This window comes from Furipterus horrens, unplaced genomic scaffold (genome assembly GCF_987537825.1).
Source record: "Furipterus horrens unplaced genomic scaffold, mFurHor1.1.pri manual_scaffold_1, whole genome shotgun sequence".
NCBI lineage: Eukaryota > Metazoa > Chordata > Mammalia > Chiroptera > Furipteridae > Furipterus > Furipterus horrens.
Window position 1 is genome coordinate 16,107,884 of NW_028327171.1, and position 18,377 is coordinate 16,126,260.

Sequence of the window (18,377 nt, forward strand, 5' to 3'; positions counted from 1 at the left end):
GCTCTCTTGGCCCTCTGGCCGCAGGGCCTCTGCCACCCTAGGGCAAGTTTGCCACCCCGGCCTTTGGCCCCCTTGCTTTTGCTCTCCCATTCACTAATAAACTCTGTATGCACGTTAATAGGTTTGCTGATCTGAAACTCTTTACCGCGTCAGTGAGAACAAGGGTTTCTCTGATAACAGAATCTGGAAGTTTGAGTCAACATTTTTCTTGGTTTTCATGGTTATTTGGCCCAGTCTATATCTTTTGCTGTTTTAATCTACTAGGGCTGCCAGAATCAGGCGTTGGGTGTCTTAAACAATAGAAATTTATTTTCTCACAGTCTAAAAACTAGAAGTCTGACATCAAGGGATTAGCAGGATTAGTTTCTTCTGAGTCCTCTCTCTTTGGTTTGTATATGGTCTTCTTTCATTTTCACATGATATTCTGTCTGTGTTTTGCTTGTGTCCAAATTCTTTCTGTTTATAAGGACAAATTTATATTGAACTATACACCCTATAACCTCATTTCAAGTTAATTACTTCTTTAAAGACCCCACCTCTAAATATAGTCATATGCTGAGAGAATGGTGCTAGAATTTCAACATATGACATTTTGGGAGACATAATTTATCCCCAAACACATTCACAAACATATAAATTTTAGTGCCAATTTGCCTAAAACAAAAAACATATGGGATTTTATTATGGATTGTGTTGAATGTGTATATTAATTTGGGGGATATTTGCATCTCAACAATATTATTTTCTGATTGACAGGACCAAGTATATTTCTATTTATTTAGACCTATACTTTCTTTTAATAATGATTTATAGTTTTTAATGTACAAGTATTATGCTTATTTTGCTAATTTTTTCTAGGTAATATACTATTTCACATGCTATTATAAATGGCATGTCCTCCTAATTTTATTTTTTATTTTTTATTGTTAGTATTTAGAAATACAAATTGATTTTAGAATACTGCTCTTTTATCTTGAAACTTTACTAAAATAATTTATTAATTTGAATCTGTGCATGTGTGCACGAGTGTGTATTTGCCTGTGTTTCTTTTGATTTTTCTGTACATATACATATTCCATGTCATATACAAGTATGAATAGTTTTTATACTTCCTTCCCAACACAAATGCCTTTTTTCTCTATCTTGCCCAATTTCCCTAGATAGAACTTCTCCTGCAATGTTGAGTAAAAGGGGTGAGAGCAGACACCCTTGTACAACTCCCTATTTTAGGGAAAGAATAGTCAGTGTTGGAAAGTTTCACATTAAGTGTGAACTGTGTCAGGGTGATTGGAATCCGATATTTTTGGCTCTCCCTGTTACTTGGAGCACTGCTGAGGTGAGTCTTAGATGCACTTGCTCAAATAGAGCTCCTGTAACACTGAGCTATATGGTATAAAAATTCTGGTGTCCTGTCTCATTCAGTATGAAACTGCAGCCCTAAAACTAAGAGCTGTATGGAAAAGTTGGGCCTATCTTCTTGGTTTTACAACTGGCAAGTAGAGCTTATGTCACACTGAGATGTGGGCAGAGGGAACATGTCTTTGTCAAATGCCACTGACACTCTATTTTTACTATAAGATATTTTCTTTTTTTTTCTCAAATTTGCATACATTTATTCATCAACATTTCTTACAAGTAATTTCCAGACTCCTTCAACCCAGAACTTTGGAAAAGAGGGGAAGTGTAAAACATAATTTAGAAATTGTGGAATACTTTTACACTTTGATATAATCTCAAACAACTGTATCAAGTAACTGTAGGTGATCTACTTTTATTTTATTTACCTTAATTTTTCATTATAGTCAAAACATAGCACTAGTGGGTTACAGAGGAAATCAGCATCTGTTTTGTAATAGAATGACGTTCTATTACAGTTGTCCCAATGTTTCCTCCATTGCTCTCCACTGCCCTCCCCTGTGGCTCTCCCAGTCAATTCCCACCCAGTTGTCCATGTCCATGGGTCATTTATACTAGTTCCTTGACACAATGGATTTTCTTAATATGTTTTTTACATTTTATGTATGTCTGTAGCTCCATTTCCAGATATTTCAACTGGTTATTTGTGATTTTCACCTGTTAAATGGTTGTTTCACTGAAAGAACATCAACTGAGCTTCTCATAGAAGTTGAAGATCCTTAAAAAAATGTAAATTTAAATGCCCTTGAGCCTGATAAAAGTTTATGCATATTCTATAACAATGGGGGCATAAAACTCTTAAAGATATTCAAAATGATATCAAATTGCATTCCGGATACCTTACATAGACTAAGATGACAATCTAGAGGGTCATTCCCCACTCAGCAGAGAGAGGATGCTTTCTTCTTTATTTACATTTACTAATTTTTGTGTTCTTTCTTGGTATAATAAATTAGCCAGTGACTAAAAATAAATAGTTCACGAGACTCAACAGAATGCATTCTATCTTCCTCACCTTTATCAATACATTTGAGGAACACTTTTCATTGTGTATTTCATAATGGACACATGGTTATTTTAACTGGAATAATTTATCATTCTAACAAAAGTACAAAGCAGGGGAAATTACTGTGTTTGAATCATTTCTGAGAGTAGAGAAAGTTTCATATTAACAGATTTCAGTTTTTAGAACATCGAACAGAAACATGTCAAGTTCAAACAAGTGGTAGTTCCAGCTTTTGCCTTACAGTGTGTGCAGTTCATAGACCAGCGCAGTCATTTTTTTTATTTTCCACTACATTTTGAGAGTGCCACAAACAACACATAAAGAGAATGACAAAGGTGTTCACTGAATTCACGGCTAGTGGTTAGAAGACAGAAGAGGAATGTTGAGACAAAAAAAGATCCCGAGAAGACGAGATCAGATGGACCGTCCAAAGGCGTTGAGGCTGCAGTACCTGGTCTTGGCCCGTCGCACAGTGCAGCTTCCGTCTGTAGAGCTGTCCCAGAAACAAAATCTTGCGTGTGTGATCCTGCTCTATCCTTCTGCAAAATTACACGGGTCACCATGTATTTTCCCAGCTTGATAAGATAGCATTAAGTTTGTTCTGTTACATTTGTGTTCCACTAATTCACTTTGCTGTGCTGATGGGCGTTGCCGCCAAGCGCACTTTTATAGGCTCTTTTACAAGGTTGCTCACGTTATCCAGAAAGGCAGTATCTTCCACAGTCTGGATGTATTCTGGCTTTCTTCTCACGCGGCACCTCGCCTCCCTAAAGTGGACTCGTGATTTTTTGATATTCAGATAGTTGTTAACTATCACTAAATGAGTTAATGTTTACTAATATATAATAGTATATGAGTTTGTATTTACAAAGCACTTATTAACAGTTTCTGGCACAAATTACTACATAAGTCCATGATTATCCTTAAAAATCCTTAAAATCTTTCTAACAATGAGAATTATTAGACTATCGTATTTTTCTTTATGATGAGTGTACAAACGTTACTGCATCTTTGTTCAACTTTTTGAAAATTTTTGTCAGAAAATATAACTAAAGACATTTAGTAAAAAAGAGAAACTGGTATATAAAACAAAAGTATGGATGAAATATTTGACAAAAAGTGTTTATCAATCTTAAATATCTATTACTAGCTGTAGTAATATAAATCAAGATAATTTATAATTTGGGGAAAAGACTTTAAAAATCAAGTTAAATTGTGACTGTTAAATTTATATTAAAACATATAACACTTTAAAAATCTATAGTAGTCCACGTAATGCTTATTAAGGTGGCTGAGCTTTCTCCTACTTGTCTTTTATAATAAGAGTTTGCTTCAATTGTTGTCTGTGGTAGTGGCTGTGCCAGATGTGCAGAAGATTCTTAAAACATATGAGGCTCCTGGGGGTTAATTTCTGCTTCTATGGAAACTACCCTGGTGAGCCCCAGTTTTAAATGACTTCCTGCAGGCTGACACCTGGAGGTACCTGCTCAAAGAAACATCTTTCTAAGGTCTGGAGCAACACACAAAATGAGAGAAACGAAGTTGCATATTTACCTTCCTCTGCATTTAGATATGCCAGTTAACGTTTTCATAATTTAAGGAATGATTTTTTTGGAATATACTTAGCTATGATATTTTAAATCCTCATTTAAATGCTTAGCCATACTGATAGTTTAAGAACATCGCTTTGGACATGAGGTGTGTCATGCCCGCTGATGAAAGAATCATCAATGGGTCATTTATTCACTAATTAATTTATTTGGCAAGTGTTGATTTGATGTGCTAACAGGGTGAGGTAAGACACTAATGCTGACCTGAGAATCTAGCAATCTAGTTGAAAAAGAGACCTATATAAAGATCATTCTAAGACAATCTGCAAATTGCAATCAGTACTAAGCATGCGGGGTAATTTGTAGATGTGGATATGTGGGAGGTATTCATTACCAAGTGTGAAGAAGGACCAGTCATGGAGCCCTGTCATGAGCAGATCAGGAGCCTAAGGAACAGGGCAGTGAGAGGACAAGCAAAAAGTGGAGAAGAGAAGCAATTTGGTGTCTGGATATATGTAAGATACGCTAAGTTTTGAGAGATAGTGGAAACAGAAACTACAAGAGGAAGTTTTAAAATGCCTGCAGATAGAGATAAGGTGAAACGTCACATAGTCATTATATGGTGACTGTAAGCCCATTTTTTTCTAGGGGCCACTGAAAGTTCTACAGCAGAAAAGAAGCATAGTCAGATTTGCTGGCCATGTCACAAATGGCTTGAAACAGGGACAATTAATACCAGAGGATAAGGGTTGTTGACCAGAAAATATGAAAGCCTAAAATAACGCAAAGAATAGAGGAATATAAAGAAGAAAAATTAAATATTTGCATGGAATAAAAGTTACAAGGACTTGATGAAGGGCTGGTTATATGAGAGAAGGATTGACTATGACCACGTGTTCTAGTAGGTCACTGGTGATTCCCACAACTGAGAGAGCAAGTATTAGACGTAATCAGTTTGAGGTGTCTGTGTGTACGCAGGCAGAGGTGACCAGCAGGAGGTTCTGCACCTAAGTCTGAAGTGGAGGGTACATGCTATGCTAGACAGACACTGGGCCTTACCCACCTAGACTCAGTTAGTGAATTCAAGCAATGGCTATAGCTACCCAGCATAAGTGGGTAGACAAAAACAACAATGATTTAAGTATAGGATCTGTGTGTCAGGTAGCCTTGCTCTGAGAAATCACCAGGGGGACAGTCTAGCATTTTACACCAGGTTTATTGAAGGAAGGGAGTGAAAGGGGTTAGAAGTAAGAGGACACTCCTGGACCAATTCAAGGGCCTGTCGGAGCAAGGGAAGGGGAAATGGAGACTCCTGGTCCGCCTTGAAAGCCCTTAGGAGTCCCTGGGCTGTGTGCCTGCAGGCACCAGCTCCATACCTTTCCAAACATACATTTCAGTTAGGGTGACTTTACCCATCAACACATTCGGCATGTGAATTTGTACATGATTCATTTGCATACATCAAAAGTCCAGGCAGGCAGTCCACTGCCATTATGATCTGACACAAGGGAATGTTGAAATATTCTCACAGCTCCTTTTTATAGGTAAGTGGTTAAAGGGGAAAGTCAGGTCTCAAATTTTGTTCAAAAAATATGGAATAATTGAGATCAGTGGCATCAAGAGAGTTTGGGATTATGACAGTTTATAAATCATGCATGCCATATACATAAAAATTATTTTGCCATTCTATCTTTAATCCCAATTCTTAGAAATTAAGTTAATACTATTGGCTTTTATTAATATTAATTCTTAGAGATAATTTTATGATTATTATTCTTTTCCTTAAAGGTTAATGTATATCCTTTAGTTAGGATATACTAACACTTCCTACAAAAGATAATTAAATTAGCATTTGGGTCATTCACTTGCATCTTTTCTTCTGTTTTTACACTTCTAATTTTTATACTTTATTTTCTCAAAGACTAAAGTGCTTATAACCTGTTCTAAAACCTTAATAAGATTTTGTTCTCATGTATAGATTTTTTTCTAACATTAAAAACATATTACTAGCATTTACAATACTAGGATTTTATAAATATGTATTACTTTAGAATCAAACATTAGGATAAAAGCCATAGTTAAGGAAATGAAAACTTTGAACCTATATCTGCGTTACTTAGAGGAAAATACTACAGACATGTAAAACAGAGCCGGCTTCATTTTATGAGTTAAGGAAATGGTGACACACATCAGAACAGTTTAATTTTAATTAATTACATTTCCTGCTTTCTAATATTTGATCTGAATTGATAAGTTTTCTACTCCTACCTAGAAAAGAATTACTCTTTCTTTTGGTGTTGCATGCCATAGTGAATCCACCAATCTCATCCCTTTTAATTTTTCTTTTCCCCAAATTTTGCAAATATCTGGCTCAGCATCCTGCAACAGGCATGTAAATTTGGCTCACTAAGCGTAAAAGCCTACGTTCCTCCACTGGGCCTTCCTATGCTGAAGAAGCTGGAGCGTTCAAAACAAAACACTATCAACACAGGCTTACATTTCCTAACTTCCCTTGCAAGTTAGTCTCAAAAATCAATTCAAAAATGAATTGATTGGGCACAAAAGGCTGGGTGCTCAGGCCACTTATTTGCTGGTGAGAATAGTAACAGACAAACTTGAGACAAAGGACACAGTACTGGTGACAGTCTCCAAATCTTTGGATCACAGTAAGGATGGGAGTGGCTGGGGACAACATGCAACACTTGTTTTGCTGGGATCAATGACTCTTTCCAAGCCCTTACAGAGGCCAACTTGAAGTGTACTTCCTAGACTTTCTAACATTTTATTGTTTACTAAATTTCCTGTATTAAAAATACTTTCTGTTTAAAATATATAATTTTTGTTACCTGCCAATCACTTTTTTCTGACACACATTCTTTATATTTCCTATAAATTAATAATATATAATTATATAATATTTATATAAATATTTTAAAAGATTATTAGTGCAAATTATTTTTAGTTATTTCTATGAAACTTTAGAAATTCTGATAATTATGAGACCTTGAGAAGTAGAGTAAGCAGATATCTGTTCTCAGTCTGATATCTAATCTTTGTGTTTTTAAATTAATAACTATAAAACAGATAGAGCTAAAAGCACACCCATTATTATACCATTATAAAAAATTATACTTTGCATTTATTTATCCTTTGTATTATATTAACTTAAATATTTATTTTTTTAAATTTATGTTTTCTATATCTTTCACTATGAACTAGATGTTAAAGTTTTACTAGAATTTGACAAGGAAATATTAACCTCATATGCACATAAGCCAGAACTAATGGTTTGTACTCTGTTCTAACTTTGACATTTCAGACCTGTGTTTCCATTGTCACATTAGTTGTCTTGTAAATTCAGTATCTTGACTGTTGCTGGAGGCACGTGCAAGGCCCAGGACTGCCTTGATTAAATGCTAAGGAGTAATTTTGAGTAGAAAGTTATGTTCAAATACACTGGTTTTAAAGGTGTACATTGCTAAAATGTTTCATCAGATACCACCATCCATGCCATCCTCACAAAAGCATGATTCATTTTGTGGTAGATTGATTGATTGGTTGATTGATTGACTGATTTAATTTTATTTTTTCCCTGCTTTTGCCAACATGAAATTCAGGTTTAGAGACTATAGATTTGGATTTGAAAATCTTACCACCTGAAAAACAAATGAGAGGTTCCTTGAATTGTACGTAATGTCATATCCAATGTTAATGTTGAGGTAAACACAACAATGCATCCTAATGACTTTTAGAAATAGTAACAAGAAAATTAGGGAAAACTTGGAATCCAAGTTAATTCTTGCTAATGATGGTTTCTGGTGCTCAGTGCTTCAGACTGGAGATTTAACATAACAAGGTGATTAAATAGGGCAGATTAATTAATGAAACACATATACACACATATGCAAACACACACATAATAAAGTGGCATCTAGGATTCTCAATTTTCTGTCTAAATAAAAACTATCTCCTACCCCTGGCCAGGTGTGTGTGTGTGTGTGTGTGTGTGTGTGTGTGTGTGTGTGTGTGTGTACACATACAGAAATATACACACTGAGAGAGATAAAGGAGTAGATACTGAGGTGTGTGTGAGTGTGTGTGTATCTGAGAATAGCGGGTGTAAAAATGATAGGGTGGGTGGAAAAGGGAAGATTGTCAGAGGGACTCCACGACATGCTACTGAAAACTCATCAAAGGCACTGGACATCCTCATTATCAGGGAAATAAACTTTTCTGAGCTCCTACATGCCTTAAGGAGATGTAGTACTTGTCAAGCAGTCTTTGTCTTAAGAACTGGATGAGCTTCTCTGTCTTTCCAGCATATTCATATGAAAGAATGTATCTAGCTTGCAGTTGAACCATCATTAAGCAGCCTTATTACATTGGAAACTAGTTTGAATCTGCTTATACCCAATTAAATAAAAGCACACATGACATTTTTCTTATTAAAATCATGAAAATAAAATTATTTCCAAAATAGTACAAATATAAAGGTCACATATCCTTTAAAATAAGAATGTATAATTTATATCAGCCTAGAGCTGCCCTCTTGCTATATAAACATATTTTTAATATTTGCTAAAGTATTTAATGTACATGGTTAAATGCCCATTTTCTTCCCACCCTAAATTTTTCAATATCATGCTTAAAAACACAGAGTGGTTTTATTTTGTAGGATGTTTGAGACTTATAAAATTTTTACTAATAAAAAAATGAGGAAACACTTTATTAAGTGATTAGACTATTCTATATTTCTATTTTTATATGATTTCTATTTCAGGAAGCAAGTATATATACCATCAATAAGTAATAAATATTTTGAGTCAACAGATATTCTAAGAAACAGTATATTTCATCTTTCTTTAATTTGTCACTGGATAATCTTCCCATCTTTTTAGGAGAATTTGCAAACAAAGCACCAAGTGAAGTTTAAAGTGAAGAATATTATGGTAGATGCATTGAAACTGATAGCCAAAGGAGAAAAGTAAGCATCGAAAATGAATAACGATCTAAAAAAGCAATGGAACTAACCTTTATTGACCATCTTCTCTGAGTCAGATTCTGTGCTATGCAATTTTTATAAGATTATCCTATTTAATCCTCACAGTACTTCTATGAGATTAGCTCTAATACCCCTGTTATAAGAGGATGAAGAAATTGGAACCTGGATAGTCTAACTGATGTGTCCATGATCACACAGCTACAATGCAGAACAATAGGGTTTACTTCTTGCACTATGTGCTCTGTTTCTTGGCTCTGGGAAGACACCCAAGCCTTCCCGGAGGTTCACTGGGCCCATGTGAGCATTCTGACTGATGGGCTGTGAGGCAGAGTAGCTATGTGTCACCGTTGGTGTGAGTCCATTAGGAGTCCTTGTGACTTACCCACTGAGACCATGAGATGACATGAGCAGAATGTTTAGGTGGAAGTCACCTCTACCCCTGAAGCATAACAGACCACTGTGGACCTCACCAAGAAGCACTGAATTTAAATGAGAGATTGAGCACTTCCTTTGTTAAATGATTGAAACTTCTTTATTACACCTCAGGGTACGCTGGTTAATTGAATAGCCTAGTGTGTCTTGATATTAAAAGTAAAGTAGTACCTCTCTGGCCAGTGTTGCTCAGTTGGTTGGAGTGGCATCCCCTACAGCAAAAGGTTGCAGGCTCAATTTCCCCTCAGGATAGATACACAGGTTGTGGGTTTGATCCCTGGGAGGGGTTCATAAGAGAAGGCAACCAACTGATCTCTCTCTCTCTCTCTGTGTCTGTCTCTGTCTCTTTCTCTAAAAGTAATGAAATAATGTCCTCAGGTGAGGATAAATAAAGGAAAGGAGTACCTTTCCTTGGTATCAAAGAGCAAGGAGAAAGATCATAGAGAGCAAGTATATTTTAAATGCAATATCACATGCTGCGTTAAATAGCACAGCAACTAGCTTCCTGTGCCAATTCGTTTAAATTAATAAAATTTAAATGTTTACTTAGCCATATTACATTGCAAATATTCAATAGCCACATATGGCTAGAGGTTCTTGTACTGAGCAGAAGAAACATTTCCTTTATCATAGACAATATTCTGAATTCTAGATATTGGTTGTGACCTCAATATTATACATGGACATCGAACCAGATGGCTTTTGAAATTTTTTTGAGCCATGAACTCTTAGAAGAAAAGACTAAATACCGTCACTAAAAGCAAAGTAGTTTGGGAAAATAATAGGAAAGACAAGTCATGGGTTTTCTCTGTTTTTTTTTTTTTTTTTCTCCAAAAATTTCTATGACTTTTTGAAAATATTAATATATATTTAAAAACTGAATAACCCTATATGATATCTTACTGTGTTGGGAAATATTAGAATTTGTAGAGCCTCCAAAGTAATTTTAAAAACCGCAAAATTCCTCTTGCTCTTGTTCATGCACGCACACTGAAATGCACACATTCTACTTCTCTGTCCACTAGCACCCATGGTGAGGAATTTCACAGCATGTAGGCAGATGATAAGCAGGCTTAGCTCTTTTTAATTAAAGGAACATCTCAGAAGATTTATTTTTATTACAACTCCTAAGTCTAAGTTTTTGACTTTCTCATGCGAAGAAAAGGGGAAAATAAGTTGAACACAGAAAGAGGTTAATTAGCATACATGAAGAATGAGAAACTTTCCAAGCTAAAGCCAAAACCAGCTAAAGTAGAAATACACTTGTAACATCGCAACACTTTAGAAGCTATCTCAGCAAAGATAGTAGCTTCTCTTCTTTTTTTAAAAAAACCCAACTCTCTATTTCAGTAACAAAGTAAGAATAAGCTTCTAGAAATTGATACATTAAGAAATTCCCTGGACTAATTTTCTCAATAGTCCAATTTTGCTTAATATTTCATCTCTAGTTGTCCTTATCCAGAAAAGCGTAATATTGTGAAATCCATTGGGGAAATACTAGCAGCTCTTTTCTCCTTAAGCCATGAGAGTGGAAAGAGAAAAACATGAGCACAGGTCCACGGTATTACATTTTGTTCTGTGATTAAATGCATGCTTGTAGCACACATGACAGACTCTCTTCTTGACCTATGAACAGCAACATATCAAGGGAGTGAGCCTTTCAGAACATTTTATCCCTAATATTATTTGGACTTGTCAGTATACAATGGCAATAAAAAGTAAAACAAATTTTAGTTGGCTTTCTTATTTTTTTCCAGTTTTTTAAAAATTTACTGAGGTAAGATCACTTAATAAAATCATGCAGGTTTCAAGCGTACACTTCTGATTCTAGCTCTGTATATTGTAATGCATGCCCATCACCCAAAATGAAACCATCTTATGTCACCATATATCAGGCTCCCCTCCACCTTCCACCCCACCTTTACTCCCTTCTCTCTGGGCAACCACCATATTGTTACAGAACCCCTGGGCTGCTCCAATTGAAAACAAACCCACGGGCTCTTTAGTTAGGAGCCCAATTGCCCGCCGCCAAAATTATAACTCAATACCAGAGTTTAGTGAAAAGAAAAAGAATTATTTATTTAACAGTTATATAGATTTAGTTATTTGCGGATTTCTGTTGTTAAGTCTTATGTTCTTTAAAACACCCATAAACACATATCCTTGCCTCGCCCCCTACCAAACCAGGCTAGTTTCAGAAAAGTCAGAGAAACCCTTTCCCTACTTTCCAAACACAGTTCAGCTTTACCAATAGCTGCCAGTTATTCAATCCTGACTGGGGAGACCTCGTCTGTGTTATGGGGTCCACCAGCTTTTAATCCAGAACCTCGTGGATTCTCAGCCTCCTTGTAAACTGTATAGTTAGTCCTTTTGTAATCCGCACAGTCATCCTCAGTCAAATGCACATAGTCAGCCTCAACCTTAGTCAAATCTGCACAGTCAGCCCCAGCCTTAGTCCAATTCGCACAGTCAGCCTGCCTAAAATGTCTGCCGCTTATTTTTAAATCCCTGACTACGTCCTCTGATGCAGTGGGTGCGGTAACCAGTTCTGACCATTCACAGAACCTCACGCAGGCTCTGTGTGCTTTCTCCACACCATTCCCTGGTCCCAGTCCCCTCCCATCTACCTGAGGCTTTGGATGCATTAAAGCCATTTTGCATAAAAAAGACACTAGCCACCAGCCTCAGGCATGTGGAGGCACTCTAAAAGCTGCTTCCTTTTCCCCATCCCCCAGCCGCAAACTCTGGGGATTTTTGGAACACCCCTGTCTCTGTAACAATATTGCTGTCTGTGTCCATGAGTTTCAGTTTTATCTCCCACATTGAGTGGGATCATATGATTCTTAGCTCTTCCTGACTAACTTATTCTACTTAGCATAATATTCTCAAGGTCCATGCATGTTCTTACAAATGACAGTATTTCATCTTTTCTATTGTGTTTGTGTACCACATCTTCTTTATCCAATCCTCTATCAAAAGACATTTGGGTTGTCTCCATATCTTGGCCACCATTAACAATGCTGCCATGAACATAGGGGTGCATATATCTTTGCAAATACATGTTCTCAAATTTTTCGGGAAGATACCCAAGAGAGGGGTTGTGGAGTTACACAGTAACTCTATTTTTAATTTTTTGAGGAATCACCAGACTGTTTTCCAAAGTAGCTCACTGTTTTTTTGTTTTTTGTGTTTTGTTTTTATTTTTATGTTTTGGTCAAATTCTGCATGAAAAACTTGTTCACACTCACCAAACCACCCACACCTTGATAACCTTTCAAACTGGTCACATGAGCATGCCAGTGACATGGGTCTGGGACTGTGTCTGGTCTACAGTGTGGAGGACATCAAATATTTAATTTTCCTGTAACAAATTCAAGATCCTATGAAAATTCAGTAGCATTCTTTTATTATGATAATTTTTTTTAAGTTACACACTGTGGAATAACTTATTCCTACTTTTAAGTGACTCTCAATTTAGTCTGAAATACCTTATGAACTATTTTCACTTATTATGTCTATTCATTACTTCTTTAGTTGCTTGTTTTATAGCTTTAAATTATCTCAATTTTTTTTAGTGTGTAGTTAGTAAAAAACTATACTAACAAGAGTAAGGATACCTCATTTTATGTCAGTGACAATTAATTTTAAAGTTATTTATCTTCTAACTTAAGAAAAGTGACCCACAGCAGACCGAAGTTGAAATTTAAAAAAAAAAAAAAAAAAAAACAACAACTAAAACCTTTAAACTATTTACTTGGAAGCTATTTAAAAACACCATGTTAGATGGCTATAGAAAAAATACTTTAAAATACCCACATTCCAACAGAATATATGCTGCCATTCAGGAAAGATCAAGTTTTATTCAAGAAAATTATTTTCCTATCAGAAAAAATTGATCAGGAAAAAAACTAATAGTGGAAAATATGTAACAGTAATTTACCTTAAGGTGGAACGGTCAGAAGTAATAAGGTTTAATTATTTTTCATTAAATACTAGATATCAAATTGACTACTATTGAGATCAAGAAATATCTTAGAATGTTCTTCTGCCTTTACTACAGCTTTCCCATTGCATCCATACCATGTCAGATTCACCATCATAGTTCCCACAATATCAGTGCTAAATGTAGAGAAAGGTGCAGTCAATACAAAGACAGAGATAGTAGTATAGATTGACTGATTGATATATGCATTGAACAAAAGAGAATAATTAAAGAACATTATGTTGCATTCTTTGAAAATGGAAAAGATGGCTGCAATGCTCAGCCATAGGGTGTAATGGTTATTCAACATGGCATGATGGATCATCAAAAGTTGCACTTAAAAAAATTGTCTTCCGAATTTCCAGCTTCCCTTACCCTCTCTTTCTATATTCTGTCAGGAATTCACAATCCTGTCAATCAGAGCCCATCTATAAACTACAGATATCACTGGCCTTTGTTAGCTTAGGGTTTTCCTTGGGATTCATCTCAATGGAGCTCTAAACTGGAACTTTGTGGGTCTAACTCAAACAGAAGTAAATGACTGAAAGAAATAGTATTGCCAAGTTAAATGATTATTTTTGAGAGTTTACTACAGATGTATTCAATAGCACTCAGAAGGATTTTGATTAATTTTATCTTAAGAATTTTATACAACATTTACAAATGTTTGGTAGTTTGTATATAATGCTGAGGTGCATTTATTGAAGTACTGAATTATGTACTGATGAGTATATATCAAAGTAGATAACAGAAGAAACGGATGAGAAAATCATGATGGCTAAGTCAATAGGGGCCACGGAATCAGATAGACCTGTCTCTGAAACCATGCTTTGCAGGTTATTACTGTGTGATTCTGTCTACACATTTAATTCTATTTATCTGAATCTTTATTTAAAAATATACAAAGTGAAAATATCACTACATATCTCATAGGATTTTACTGAGCATTTAACTTATTTATGCACACAAAGTGCTTTTTACACGTTTCTAAAATATTTAGAAGTCTACAAAGCTCTAGCGCAGCTTTAGTTATGGGTTCTGTAGTACTATTCCAACAAATAAGACGGAGGCTTTCCCCGCCTAATCAGAGCTGCACAGCTCCAACCAATGAGAGCAGCTCTACTTTGGATAATCAGGACAGTGCCTTTTAGATCAATCGAACTTCAAGAATTTGGCATCTTCATTTGCATGAGGTCAAACCAATCAGGGACAAGGGGCGGGAACTTTTGTCCATATAAATCAGCTCCTTTCTGGCTCAAAGAGCGTACTTTGCACTGATGGCTGTGTTTCCCCAGCTAAAGTTCAAGCTGGAACAGAGAAGAAGGAAAAGGATCATTCATTCATCCAGTCATTTTTCATCTTCAAAGAATGCAACGTGATGTTTTTTAGTTATTCTCAAAAGTTATGTAACAAAAAATACATGGTTTAATAAGAACATACTGAGTTCTGGTTATGTGCTAGCCTCTGAGTTATGCTGGGTATGCAGTGGGGAATAAAGCAGATACTTTGTTAATAGTCTAGAAGAAGAGATAATTAACCAATTGAACAAAAAGTTTCAATATATTATTAATCTTATTCACTATAAAAGAAGAGAAAAACAGGGGTGACTTAATTCTTTAAACTCCTTACTAAAGATACATTGTGCCATCAAGCAGGAAAAGAATGTGTAAAAAATTATTCTTTCGAGTTCCTCCAAGTTTATTCTGTAACCACACAATGACAGCAGTTTATTATTCTTAACACTCACATCTGAGTTTTGTAAAAAAACTTTTGTTATTTGCGTTCAGTTTGGGGCAGAAACAGATGGTTTAATGATTTAAAATTGGAGAAAAACTGATTTTGCCTGCTGATATTCCCTTGTTTTGTCCTTTGAATCATTCATTAGTCACAAAGTAGAACATGATGCAAGCAGCATAGAATGACTGCTTTTATTTTAAAATGTCAAAAGTCATAGTCAAACTGTGATTTTATTTTTTTCTTTGAGACTACTAATTCATGCCATTTCTTAAAATCACATTTGGGATTATTAATAATTTAATGTTATGGCCATTCTCTTATCAAATTAAGTAAAGCTTTATGCTGTAAATTGATGTTTGTGGAAACATTAGCCAATACAAAAGTTAATATGTCGGACAATGTGAATATACTTGATTCTACAGAAATGTACGCTTAAAATGGTTAAAATGGTAAATTTAATGTTATGTATATTTTAATATGATATAAAAAGGACAAAAAGTAAAATCCTAAGAAATGTGTGGAAAAATAACAGAGAGGTTTCCTATACTTCCTGATTTTCAGCTTTCTTTCCTAATCCCTTAGAGCCGTGGGACACATTTAAGAATCTCTTTTGTCAAATGAATGTTTCTTTATGCACATGAACAAGCATACATAACATTGTGAATAATTTCACAGGTTTTATAGCCATATTTTAGATTATTTTTGAGTCTTAGAAAAGGGGTTTGTCCCCTAGAACACTCTTGGGATCACTTTAATTCATTGCATCTTCAAAGAATAATTTCTTGTGAAAAACAAAGCAAATACTCAAACAGACAACAACAACAAAAAGCTATGCCATTCAAAATGAACAAAACTCCTTTTCTTGCCTAGGTCAGTTTATTGAGGGATCAGAACTAAAAAATAGTTCAGGACTACTGTGGAAGTGGAAGGAGGGAATTACTGAGTCAGGAAAGGAAGCACACAGAAGCTAAAATATGAACCAGACTGTAAAGAATGGAGAGACACTTTACAGATAGAGAAGATAAAAAGACCATTTTCTCTGGAAGAACCACCATAGGCAAGGTAGTGAGAGGGTCTGTAATGTAGATACTGAGAAGGTATTTCCTTATGAACAGCACACGCACAGATTAGGATGGTACCTAGACAAGAGGCTGGGTGCATAAGTTTTCATAGCTTTGTGTGTATCAGTCTGGGGTGTATGAAACTGATCATGGAGGCCACCCCAAAATAAGACTGAAATGGACAGATGGAACAAAGAAGCTTATTGTCCTTGGCATGTGGTTGAATCTCTTCCAAATGAGCTCACTGCTGGCAATAGAAATACTGTACTTGTTTTGCTGCCGAGCACATCTGCAGGATAACCACTATGGAAAATGCGAGTGTGATCATTTAGTTTCCCATGGAATAAAGACCTGTCTCTGGGTTTGACGCTGCTCTGACGGGGCAACAGTATGGAGATACATAAAACGTAAGAACATATCAGGTATTTGGTTTTATTGGTGACCTAGCTAATAATCTATGAGCAATATCCATATTGAACTCCTATTACTGGAGCCAGGAAACAGCCATATGATAGTTTTTAAACCAACTTGTAGTTATTTTAGTATTGCAAATCTGGAAAGGTTAAGAACTTAAACATCATAATTATCTTTTAAACACTTAAAATTTGAATAACGTATGTTGTTGAGGTAAAAATTTTTATGGTTTACAAGACAACCTAATTTCCACTTTAGGATGTCCTTTATTTAGAGTTAAATTTTAAATTGTAAAACCTTAATGACTCATTCATGTTCATGATCATTTATGGCCATTACAGCATAGGTCACTCACAGCGTCTGTTATTATCAGAACATTAAAAATCCTGCTGGGGCTTCTCATGTTATTTGCTTGACATCCACTTATTATTTACCATTGGGAACATCACAGATGGCCCAATTCCTTTCTGATCCACTTAATGAAGAGCAATCATTATTTTTATGGGTCCTCCTGGGGTACCTTATCTGTAAGTAAACAGCTAGTGGAAAGAGATGAATTGCATTCAAAGAGTTATTACCAACTAACCATACCTCACAAAGAAACCTGTGCAGTTACACTGGACCCAGACTCTTTAAATTTTAACTTACCAAGGAGGATGTGGATAAAGATAATGAGTTTAAAAATGTGAAAGCACATTGCAATTGTTGCATAACAGGAATATTTAAGACACAGATGGGAAAAGACCTTATTCAAACTGGTATAAGCTCGTGAATGTGTCAACTTCTATAACGGAAAATTCTAGAGAAAGGGCTGGTTTCAGCTCAACTTCTTTCAAAGTTAAAATATTGCCATTGCATTTGGTTTCTTTCATCACTTGTCTCTGTTTCTCTGTATTACCTTATCTTCAGAGAGGAAACGCCACGTTTTTGCAAGATTGCTGCCCATCCTTTGAGATTATGACTAGATTCGATAGGAAAGAGTATTTGCCTTGATATTTTCTGACAAAATCCAAACATATTCTTTGAGTGGGATTGTATGTCATGCCTTGTCAAGAACATAGAGTGGTGTTCTAAGTAGTGTGAAAAACTATTGCTTTCAGGAATGCAGGGAATCAGCCCTTCCCCCTTTTAAGTAAAAATAAAGCTTTTTTTTTTCTTCTCTCTTACCCAGGACATGTCCAGCCACTCACAAAGGAAACATTCTGATAGGCTTTCATTTTGTCAAACTAAGGATAAGAAGATGCAGTCTCTTAGGAAGACCAATCCCTTATTATGGAGTATGATATACTTAATAAGATATCTGTCTTTTATTTAGAACATTTCATGTATGAACTTAGTATAAAATTATTAAAGATGAAAATTTAAGATCTAATGCTAACATAATAGACAAAATGCTTAGGATTCTTCTAGTTTTAGGTAATAGCTAATAAGCTTAGTAATGAAGATGACACACCCTGACTTCAGGAGACCACAAACAGTTCAGTATTTGTGGTCCATTGCGGAGACTGAAAGCAATCAAGGTGATATCTGAGCCTTTGTGTTCCAGGGAGAAACATTCTGTCATCCAGGACACAGGACATAGGACACAGTTAAAAAATCATCCAGGACACAGATAAAGAATCACTGGTCAATGGATGGAAAGGATGCTAGGGAAATTACTGGACTGCAGCTTGTATCTGATCAATCTTTTTTCCGAGTTGAAAATCCCTTACTGGGCTTGAAAGGAAATGTAAGACAGTCTGTTAGGGTACATAACCCTCTGTCTTCTCAGATCACT

The 18,377-nt window shown here is 35.6% G+C and overlaps 1 pseudogene; it reads right to left on the reverse strand.

The window, feature by feature from the left end:
• Window positions 1–2,836: 2,836 nt before the first annotated feature.
• Window positions 2,837–9,271, reverse strand: LOC150020714 (dynein light chain Tctex-type 1 pseudogene; annotated as a pseudogene).
• Between the last annotated feature and the right edge of the window lie 9,106 nt (window positions 9,272–18,377).